We start from the raw sequence: 10,914 nt of genomic DNA on the forward strand, positions 1-10,914 counted from the left end.
AACGTGCAGGTTTGTTACATAGGTATACATGTGCCATGGCAGTTTGCTGCATCCATCACCTCGTCATCTACATTAGGTATTTCTCCTAATGCTATCCCTCCCCTAGACTCCCACCCCCTGATGGGCCCCGGTGTGTGATGTTCCCCTCCCTGTGTCCATGTGTTCTCATTGTTCAACACCCACTTATGAGTGAGGACGTGTGCACACTACCTTTAATGAACATCATTTGCCTGTAGTTTTAATGTTGCGTGGTGGCCAAGGAGATTCTGATAGGGTTTGTGAAAGAAAATTATAAGTTGCATTGAGTGTTATTTTCTCCTGAGTGGAAAAACAAGTTGTGGTAAGCTAAATGTTACTTAATGGTGTCATAAACTCTCCTGGTTTGCCTGCACTGTAACTCTGAATTGCACTGTATTAAAACAGTCATCTGTACACACTGATAAGCATAACGATAAGATTATGATCAGCCATAAAATGCAAAGGATTGCGTTTTAGTTAATGTTTGACTTCAAATACAAATTATATAAGCTGAAGATGTATACCTTAAAGAAACCCAAAAAGGTCCAAAGGAATAAATAATACTATCAGTCAATTTAATACCAGCTTCTTAAAGGAAGTTGAAGATATTCTATAACATATTATATTAAAATTCATTTAATATATTTTGGTTACAATGAATATTATTTTGGTGAAGAAAATATAATCTTTAAAGAAATAATAGAGATAATTACATTAATATACTTATAAAAATCTTCAAATCACATACATAGTTTATGCCTGTAGTTTAAAATATCTCAAAATAATTTATCTTGTTATGTCCACACTTCTAAGCAAAAACAAATTATAAAGATTACACTGTAGCAATGAAACTCAAACAGAAATAACTGTTCTGCAATGTTTCATCAACCAAACTGTTTTTAATTGACATAATATGTTTTTTTAAAATTAATATACATATGATTTTTAGAATGTTAAATAGCTAAGTCTTAGAACTTGGGGAAAATATATTTGAATATACAGAATGACACATCACCAACTCCAGTAATTTGATTCTATGATTTAAACAACAAGAACAACATAAACAGCATATGTATAATGGAAAAAATATCAAACTGACCTCAAAATATATCTTATAACACCAAACAATATAAGAAAATAAAGAGTTATCTATAAAATCTTAAAAGAAAAAATTAGTGCCCAGTCATACATCATCAAAGTATAAATCATTTAGATTAAACATTATACTTAAAAAATTAGTGCCCAGTCATACATCATCAAAGTATAAATCATCTAGGTTAAACATTATACTTACCTGGCAGGGGAGATACCATGATCACGAAGGTGGTTTTCCCAGGAGGAGGCTTATCCATTACACTCTGGATGTGCTGACCCCTGCGATTTCCCCCAATGTGGGAAACTCGACTGCATAATTTGTGGTAGTGGGGGACTATGTTCATGCTTTCCCCTAAAAAAAAAAAAAAAAAAAAGATGCAGTGCATGCACAGTGGCTCACGCCTGTATCTAGCACTTTGGGAGACCAAGGCAGGTGGATCATGAGGTCAAGAAATCCAGACCATCCTGGCCAACACGGTGAACACATTGAAAAAAATATTTGTTTCTTGATAGTTTACCAGAAAATAATGACATTGATAAAGAAATATGCAACCTGTGATATAATAATATCATAACAAACTGGTTCCTGTCATCCACTAAAAGAATACAGGTATTTAAAATTTGTCACTCACAAGAGTAAAATTTTATAACTTATATGTGAAGAAAACCTAATAGATACTGTTCCAATTTGACAATAGTCTTTAAAAATCTGCATGACCTTACCAGCATTCAAGTTGAAATAAAATTCTCTAGACTATCAATAATAAATTCCATTTTGAACAATAATACTAAAAGAATGACTGGATTTCCATTCTATTCCACTCTAACCTATTTAAATTATTCTAAAATTTATGCTTGCCATATGCAAAGGCAACCAACAAGTATGCAACAAAGTATAGGAGAAAAAAATACAGAAACAAATTAGGCTATTAATAAAAAGATCTTCTTATTAAAGATTCTTATAGCATTTTCCAAATTTTTTATATTTCATATATGTGAAGGTTTATCTTAAATATTCACATTTGTACCTAATTTTATATTTATAATTTTATACTCTTTCCTGAAGAGAACCTCCAAAATTTATAAGCTTAGTTCTCACAAAACCCGAATGTACTCTGTTTGCAAGTTGACTTTGAAAGTTTAAAAGTAATAAAGTTTAGGCTGGGCGTGGTGGCTCACACCTGAAATCCCAGCACTTTGGGAGGCTGAGACAGGTGGATGGCGAGATCAGGGGTTTGAGACCAGCCGGACCAACATGGAGAACCCTCATCTCTACTAAAAATACAAAATTAGCCAGTCGTGGTGGCACATGCCTGTAATCCCAGCTACTCGGGAGGCTGAGGCAGGAGAATCGCTTGAACTCAGGAGGCAGAGGTTGCTGTGAGCCAAGATGGGGCCATTACACTCCAGCCTGGGCAACAAAAGCGAAACTCCATCTTGGGAAAAAAAAGTAGCAACGTTTAGACTACAAGAAGAGAAGCTTGTTCTTGAAATTGGAGAGAGGGTGGAGTACACAGGAAAATATACAGGGAAGAGAGAAGAAGAAGTTGTGGGAGCTCCTAGAAATGTTTCGATTGCTCATATTTTCTTAATGAGATGGGAGGCAAGGTGGTTAGCAGAGAATGAAGATAAGAAGGGTGTTAGAAGTTCGAGGAGTGAGGAAATGACGGGGAATCATTACCAAACAGAGTGGAAGAGTAAATGGGGTGGGGAAACGTTTGATTCCTAAGCAGCATTGAGAGCCCACTTGAAGGTGGTGGTGGTGAGTTTAAAGTGAGACGACTCAGCCTGGTCTTGTGATTTCCCTCTGTGTGGGAGGATGCGCAGAAGAGGAAGAGTGGCTTTATCTGTGTAATTTCACCTAACTGTGAGAGAGGACAGACAGTTGAAGACATACACCAGAGACTACTTAGAACACTTTGTAAGAAAGTTCATTTGGGCAAGAAGGGGAATGAGAACCCAAGAAATGGAGGAACGATCCAAAGTATTGATGGATTATAGGTCCTTGTGAGGCATAAGCAATGCTGAGGTTCAGTTATCACAAATATGGTAGGTGCGGTATTGGAATCTGGATGTTTCATACAGATAGTAGAGATGTTCCCATTATTAGTAATAACATAGTCTGACATATATGCCCACTAGTGGTGAAGGTAGGATGGAGGGGAGATTAAGACACTGAGTGGCCAGTATTCTAGAGTCAATCATTAACTGGATATAGAAATCAACAAGAATTATGGCATGAATAATATTGTAGAAAGTGGCAGTCAACCAGGAACCTATATGGTAAAAGAGTGAGTACAAAACAATGTTATATTGATGACAACAAATTATTAGGAATAATTTTGAAACTTTTAGTTTCATCTATTCCTCTAGACATTACCATAATGACCGGTTACACACAGGATTTGTAACTAGGGCTCAAGTCACATAACTCCCACTTCCTGTCCTCAAGAGAACCTACTTCGGAGCCCACAAATGTGCACCCTGAAAGTTCTAGATAATTACCACTGGTGTGCCCTCCCTCGACCAATGAGGAAGGAAGGACTTTTGTTTCCTGGCTAACAGTTCTCTGATGCATTCATAAATTAATTTAGAACCTACCACTAGGTGCTGAGAGTAATGATCAACTTCATAAGGCATCCATGATTGGCTTTTCCTCCTCTGTTCACTCTGCTCAGGATTTCTTGGGGACATTGTCTGGAATCATTTCCCAATAAACTACCTGCCTGCAAGCCTTCACTCCAGGCTCTGCTTTTGGAGGACACTAAGATAAACATGAGATTTTAGTATTTTGTGATCAGTTTATATATGTGTATGTGTGTAGATGGAAATAAAGTCTTAGAGTGATCACTTATGTTTTATTTGTGTACCTTTATAGGCTTCAAACAAGAGAACCTGATATATTAGTCATGTTGTTTCAAATGAATATTCAAATGAATATTTAGGAGAATTTGATCAAATATGTGTAATAGATTTAAGATATTAAGCAACAAGCCAAGTAATGATGGTTCTTTAATAGACCTTCCCCACAACCATTACCACTAGATATTGAAGATTTTGTAACAATTATAATCATTTTTTAAGGGACACAGGGAGAGTCGGGCTTTCCTTGGGAATTTTTAAGAGGCCTGGAGATAAGTAATCCAGGAAGCTGAGGATGGGCTCTGGGACTCAGGGCATCAGAGCAGCATAGCCTGTGGCCTCAGGAATTCAGAGGGGTGGGATGTGCCCCTCCAGTGGCTCCCAGTCTTTCTGTATTAACTTCAGTCTGGGATTCCCCATAACATGTAAACAGTTCACTTACTCCCATCTCTGTCTTAGTCTTTTGAAAGCTCCAGGCCTCCACTTTCCTGAAACAACAACTGAATGGCCAACTTCAGTAGCATCCTGTTGCCTTTTTTCTCCCGAAGCCTGGATATTTCTCATCATCCCACTTGCTCTCTCTCATGTGAGGAATCCCAGAACAAAGATTCCAAAATCTGGTCACACTTCCGAGAGAGAAGATACAGTTAAAATATTTTTTTCTTTACACATCATTAATGGCAAAATAACCAGTTGAAGATGGTTGATTTGGGGGAATGATTTTAACGTATTTATTTAAGAGAGATTCTGAGAGGTGGAATACTAAAGCAGAGTTACAAGAAAGTGCACCGTGTTTGATACACTGTTGCAAACTGAACCTCTTAAAGCTGCTCACAGAAGCGGTTAAACACACTAGTTTGCCTTCAATACAGGTAGTATTATCTTTTTAGAGAATTCTCTGATTTAATAGTGAAAAAACCTGAACAGAAAACCATTAGTATCCTCTTTTACACCTGCTGCTTTTAAATAGTGATAGTCTGTAATTTTTCTAAATGACTTTATCCCCAAGTAAATGGAAGCTGCCCATGGCTTGTGTACATTATCATCTGAAACAGAAATTATTGGTTAATTACATCATCACCCATTGAGAATAGTCATCTGAGCAATTTACAACCAGGCCGTCCTTATTATGTGTAAAAGCCAAGTGTAATCAATTAAGTTAAATGCTTCAGTGAGGCTGAAGGAATTGCCCCCTAAATATTTATTCTGATTACCTGCCAAGAGTATAATGTATACATAGCTAAGGTAGAAGCTTTAAACCCTTTAGCAGACTGGTCTTTCTAAATCTTAGTATAAGCAGTTAATAATAATAATGACCACAACATGTAATTAGTATCAGCCAATATTGACTAATAATATGAACTGTAGGTTAAAGGATTAACCATCTTGGGTAATAAGTAGCAGGAAGTTTACACTCATTCTAAATCATGAAGCACACCTGACGGGGCAAAGTTAAGTAAATGAGACTTAGCTGAAACCACTTTCCATTAGTGCAACACTGAAATAGAAATGTTTTTGTGAATGCTCCAGTTTGTCTTCATCTGGCCCAGTATAAATGGGACATCTGTTAAAGTGTGAGTCTCTGAATTGTTCCATCTATATTTGTAGAAGGTTTATATGCCTAATCTTGATCTCACTTTGAATTTCAGGTTTCTATATTTAATTATCTACTGACTGCTCATATACGCACATTCAAAATGTCCAAAATTGAATTTTCATCTTTGAAAAAAATTAAATTTTCATCTAAACCCAAGATAGAAACTTGGGTTTCCTATCTTGCTGAGTTGCTTCACCACCCTCCTAATTGCATAAGCTAGATGCCCCAAAACTCAACTATCATCCTTGACTTTTTCCTGGAGCTCCATCTATACATTCATCCGACAGCCACCTTCTACCTAATCTAATAATAGGCTGTCATCCCGAATTTATTGAGGATCTAAAGTGTGATGGGCTAGCGCTCCGCAGACTTTAATGCATATACGAATCACCTTTGTTCTTCTCAAATTGAATAGGCTACTAATTCAGCAGTTCTGGAATGGGGTCTGAAATTCTGTATTTTTAGTAAGTTCCCAGGTGATAGCAATACTGCTGGTCTGTGGCTCATACTTGAGTAGCAAGTTGTTTGAAATGTTTTGGGAGCCGGGGATGCCAGTGACTCAAAGTTTCTGTCCTCAAGCAGCTTACATTTTAATGAAGAAATACAGAAAATAAACAAATGTCAGAGAAAAAGAAATATTATGAAAAAAGATAAAGCAGAGGGTATAATATGAAGAGGGGGTAGACAGTGATAGTTTAGCTATTTTAGAAGGTGCTTGGGGATAGCTTTCTGATAAGGCAGCCTTTGAGCTTAGATACAGTAAGAAGTGAAGGCCTGGCCGGGCGCGGTGGCTCAAGCCTGTAATCCCAGCACTTTGGGAGGCCGAGGCGGGTGGATCACGAGGTGAAGAGATCGAGACCATCCTGGTCAACATGGTGAAACCCCCGTCTCTAATACAAAAAAATTAGCTGGGCATGGTGGCGCGTGCCTGTAATCCCAGCTACTCAGGAGGCTGAGGCAGGAGAATTGCCTGAACCCAGGAGGCGGAGGTTGCAGTGAGCCGAGATCGCGCCATTGCACTCTAGCCTGGGTAACAAGAGCGAAACTCCGTCTCAAAAAAAAAAAAAAAAAAAAGAAGTGAAGGCCTGAGTCATTTGGAAATGCAGGAAAGGGGGATCCCAGGCAGAAGTGTCCTGAGAAGTACCATCTCTACCACCTGAGTTGAAGTACTAGACCAGTGCCAAAGTCCCTCTTCCAAGTGTGCTTGTCTCTGACCCATTTTTTACACTGTATTTAGAATGATCTTTCTAAAACATACATATGTTGATGTCTTTCTTCTAAAAGCCCCTGTTAACATCCATTGCTCTTACTATAAAATATGATTAAATTATTTTTTGTTAAGAGGACTAAGTGTATTAGCCTTCCCCCTTTTCCAGTACTGTCATGGTGAAGTAAATAGTGGCTGAGCATTCTTAATGTAGGAAGGATCCCTTTTAACTTTTTTTTTTTTTTTTTTTTTTGGAGATGGAGTCTCGCTCTGTCACCCAGGCTGGAGTGCAGTGGCGCAGTCTCAGCTCACTGCAACCTCTACCTCCTGGGTTCAAGCCATTCTCCTGCCTCAGCCTCCTGAGTAGCTGGGACTACAGGCATGCACCACCACACCCAGCTAATTTTTGTATTTTTAGTAGAGATGGGGTTTCACCATGTTGGCCAAGATGGTCTTGATCTCTTGACCTTGTAGACCACCTGACTTGGCCTCCCAAAGTGCTGGGATTACAGGCATGAGCCACCTTGCTCGGCCCCATTTTAGCTTTTTTAAAAAAATTTTACTTTAAGTTCTAGGATACATGTGCTGAACGTGCAGGGTTGTTACATTGGTATACATGTGCCATGGCGTTTTGCTGCCCCTATCAACCAGTCATCTAGGTTTTAAGCCCTGTATGCATTAGGTATTTGTCCTAATGCTTTCCCAGTGCTCTCCCTCCCCTTTCCTCCATGTCCTGACAGGCCATGGTGTGTGATGTTCCCCTCCCTGTGTCCATGTGTTCTCATTGTTCAACTCTTGCTTATGAGTGAGAACATGTGGTGTTCGGTTTTCTGTTCCTATGTTAGTTTACTGAGGATGATGGCTTCCAGCTACATCCATGTCCCCGCAAAGGACATGAACTCATTTTTTTATGGCTGCATAGTATTCCATGGTGTATATGTGCCACATTTTCTTTATCCAGTCTATCACTGATCGGCATTTGCGTTGCTTCCAAGTCTTTCTACTTTTAAATAAGTGTTTGCTCTGTCATTGCCTTTTTTTTTATAGATCCCTACTAAATCTTTCCATGCATTGTTAAAATGCCCAACTAAATCTAAGATATATTTTTCTCACCAATTTCTGTTTTTACAGAGAAAATGTAGATGGTTTCAAATCTGGATGCTTGCAACAAGAAGAATGCAGAAGTCTTTTTACATCTCAAATTTAATCTTCTCTGAGAATTAGATGAGCACCAAATTTAGAACTTGTTTAAATACTTGCAAATTCCCAAGACCCTAAATTGCTATGAGAAAATAAGTTATTTGGTTTGGTTCTTAGTAAGTTAGAAACAAACTCACTACAGATATCTGATCTATTCTTCATATTGTTTCTTTTACACTTTCTAATATTCTTTTATATATGGTTGATTTACAATTATAGTCCTTGAAGCCAAGAAAACAAAAACAAAGCAAAAATGATTAATGCATACATTCTCATATATTGAGAATAAGGGTAACAGACATGTCAAATCCTATATTGATATCCACTTATAAATCCAGTGATACTTACCTCCTGAATATACAGCAAGGTATTCTGCATAAGAAACATAAAGGAGGATGACAGCTTTAGAAGAACGAGGCACTTCGAGTCTAGTGTTTCTCCTGTTCAACTCAAATAAAATTATTCTCTACAGTATTTCAAGTGGGATGCTGACCCAGTCAAAGAAAGTTAGGTTCCTTTTTCTTTTTAGTTTTCATATCATTTAGTAATTTAAATACAAAACACTAAATGTACTCTATCCAAACAAAAGGGTTAGAAATCTATGAAATGCATGAAATAGGGCTCAGAAACTCAAATCCTGACAAGAGCCAAGTCAGTCTCTCTTCATAGGAAATTTCAACAAAATACCAAAACAGAGAAGAAAGTAAAATTCAATTTCAGAAACAGCAGGATCAGAGTTCGTGGCTTGTTTCCTGCCTCAGTTATACTTCTCTTCTCTTTCCAATTCTAGTTTAGATTAATTAATATTCCCAGAAAAGTTATGAAACTATAATTTAATTACATAATGTTGGTTGGTTTGCAAAAGTTAGTGGCATAGAAAGTGTTTATTAGATTTCATGATGTTTTTTGGATTGCCTTGGGTCAGTTGGATCAACTTCAGTTTCAGGGAGCATTACTTGAGGTAATTTATGCAAATATATTTAACCGGAAGTTGGGCTATAGCTGTACCATCAAATTGGCCTCAGTTACATGGTTGATACCTCAGCCGGGTAGATGGAACAGCCAGACACTGGCTGGTCCTCTCTCTCCAAGAAGATTCAACTTCTTACTTGGTACTTGGCTTTCAAAACAGTAAAAGTGGAAACTGTCAGATTGCTTAAGCTCTAAACCCAAAACTGATATAGGGTCAAAACAAGTCAAAGGTCAGCACAGATTAAAGGAGAGGAGTCATGGACCCCATAAGAGGAGAGCCATTCATAGAACATGGATGGGAGGAATTGCTGGTTCCCATTTTTAGAGACAATCTACAAAAAAATGATTATCTCCCATTAGTTTATTAATTTAAAATTATTTATGTAATTGTAAAAATAAAACACATTTCCCTACCCTATTAAAGAAATTCTAAACCTTATCAAATGAATAATAAAATTCATTTATGGCTATTTGTGCATCCAGGAACCGTCTAATTCAGAGATAGGTAAAACTAATCGCTCATCTAGAAAAGACTCAGAAATTTTCTGCAGTTTACAGCTTCACTCTGCATTACGCATGTATAAAAAACTAAGTGATTTTTCCACCATCAATTTTCAAAAACAAGCCTTATGCCTTATTCATGACTTACAGATTAATATAAGCTGAAGTCACCAAAAATGAAGTCTTTGGTTTATGCAAAATCTCTTATATATTACAGAGCTATAACTTAAATTTAATGGCCCAGAAAAGCAGCAACATTTATTCTTCTTGCTTACAAATCTATATGGGGCAGCTCTGCTGTGGGTCAGCTGGGTGGTGCTCCAGGCTGTGGGTTGGGTTCCAGTGAGCTCCACAGGTCTCTTTCTGGGACCAGCAGCTATCCAGGGTGTATTCTTCTTTTCACATTTAACAAGAGCAAAAGAAAGCAAGTAGAAACACACAATGTTTCTTAAGGCCTATCCATATTGTGTTTGCCCAAAAAACTCATTAGACTAAGCCCAACATAGATGGAGCAGAGCAATGCATTTCACAAACTCTAGTGCACTTGAAGGTCATACGGCAGAGGAAGCGATTAAAGAATGGCAAACAATATTCCCATAGGCCACAATTAGTTTTATCCAAATCTGCTTGCCCTTCTAATTAGAGTGGCAAATATGACTACTGATGCCTAATAAGGTGAGGATGACTGATATTGATGATGATGATCTTGAATCAACTAGAAAATATTATACAATCTTGAGAATCTTAGTTATTTAAGATACTAAAGTGTTTTTAAAATGTTTTAACACTGAAAAGGATTGTCTCTAGTTTCACAGACAAAAAATTATTTCTATTGAACACATCCTATTACAATGCCAAATAACTGACATATTACTGTAGTTAATCAGAATTTCCTGCTTTTCCAATATCCTATTTAAGGCTATAATTATTGTACTGCAAAGTTATATTGTTTAGATCTTTCTCTACATTCACATTCTAAATTGTAGCAGAAATAAATTCTAAGATTTATTTTCTTTTCTTAATTTCAATTTTATCTAAGAAAATTCTAGACACTGTATTCTAAAATAAGCAAGGAATAAGCAATCAAAACTGCCCAGCATTTCTACTGAAGACAGAAGAGTCACACGGAAACAACATTTCATATGCTTTTTTTTTTTCTTTTTTGAGACTGAATCTCGATGTGTCGCACAGGCTGGAGTGAAGTGGAGCAATCTCGGCTCACTCCGCCTCCCAGGTTCAAGCGATTCTTCTGCCTCAGCTTCCCAAGCAGCTGGGACTACAAGCATGTACCACCACCCCTGGCTAATTTTTGTATTTTCAGCACAGACGTGGTTTCACTATATTGGCCAGATTTGTCTTGAACTCCTGACCTCGTAATCCGCCCATCTCGGCCTCCCAAAATGCTGGGATTATTGGCATTAGCCAGCATATCCGGCGGCTCATATGCTTTTTAACTTAACCA

The 10,914-nt window shown here is 37.5% G+C and overlaps 1 non-coding gene across 1 annotated transcript; it reads left to right on the forward strand.

Annotated features, from left to right (window-relative positions):
• Positions 1-1,304: 1,304 nt before the first annotated feature.
• Positions 1,305-1,468, forward strand: LOC135276450 (U1 spliceosomal RNA). The gene has a single exon (XR_010343991.1). It is a non-coding gene; the product is annotated as a U1 spliceosomal RNA (small nuclear RNA).
• Positions 1,469-10,914: the final 9,446 nt, after the last annotated feature.

This window comes from Aotus nancymaae, unplaced genomic scaffold, assembly GCF_030222135.1.
Source record: "Aotus nancymaae isolate 86718 unplaced genomic scaffold, 86718_ANA_hifiasm-v0.15.2.pri h1tg000022l_1, whole genome shotgun sequence".
NCBI classification, from domain to species: Eukaryota; Metazoa; Chordata; class Mammalia; order Primates; family Aotidae; genus Aotus; species Aotus nancymaae.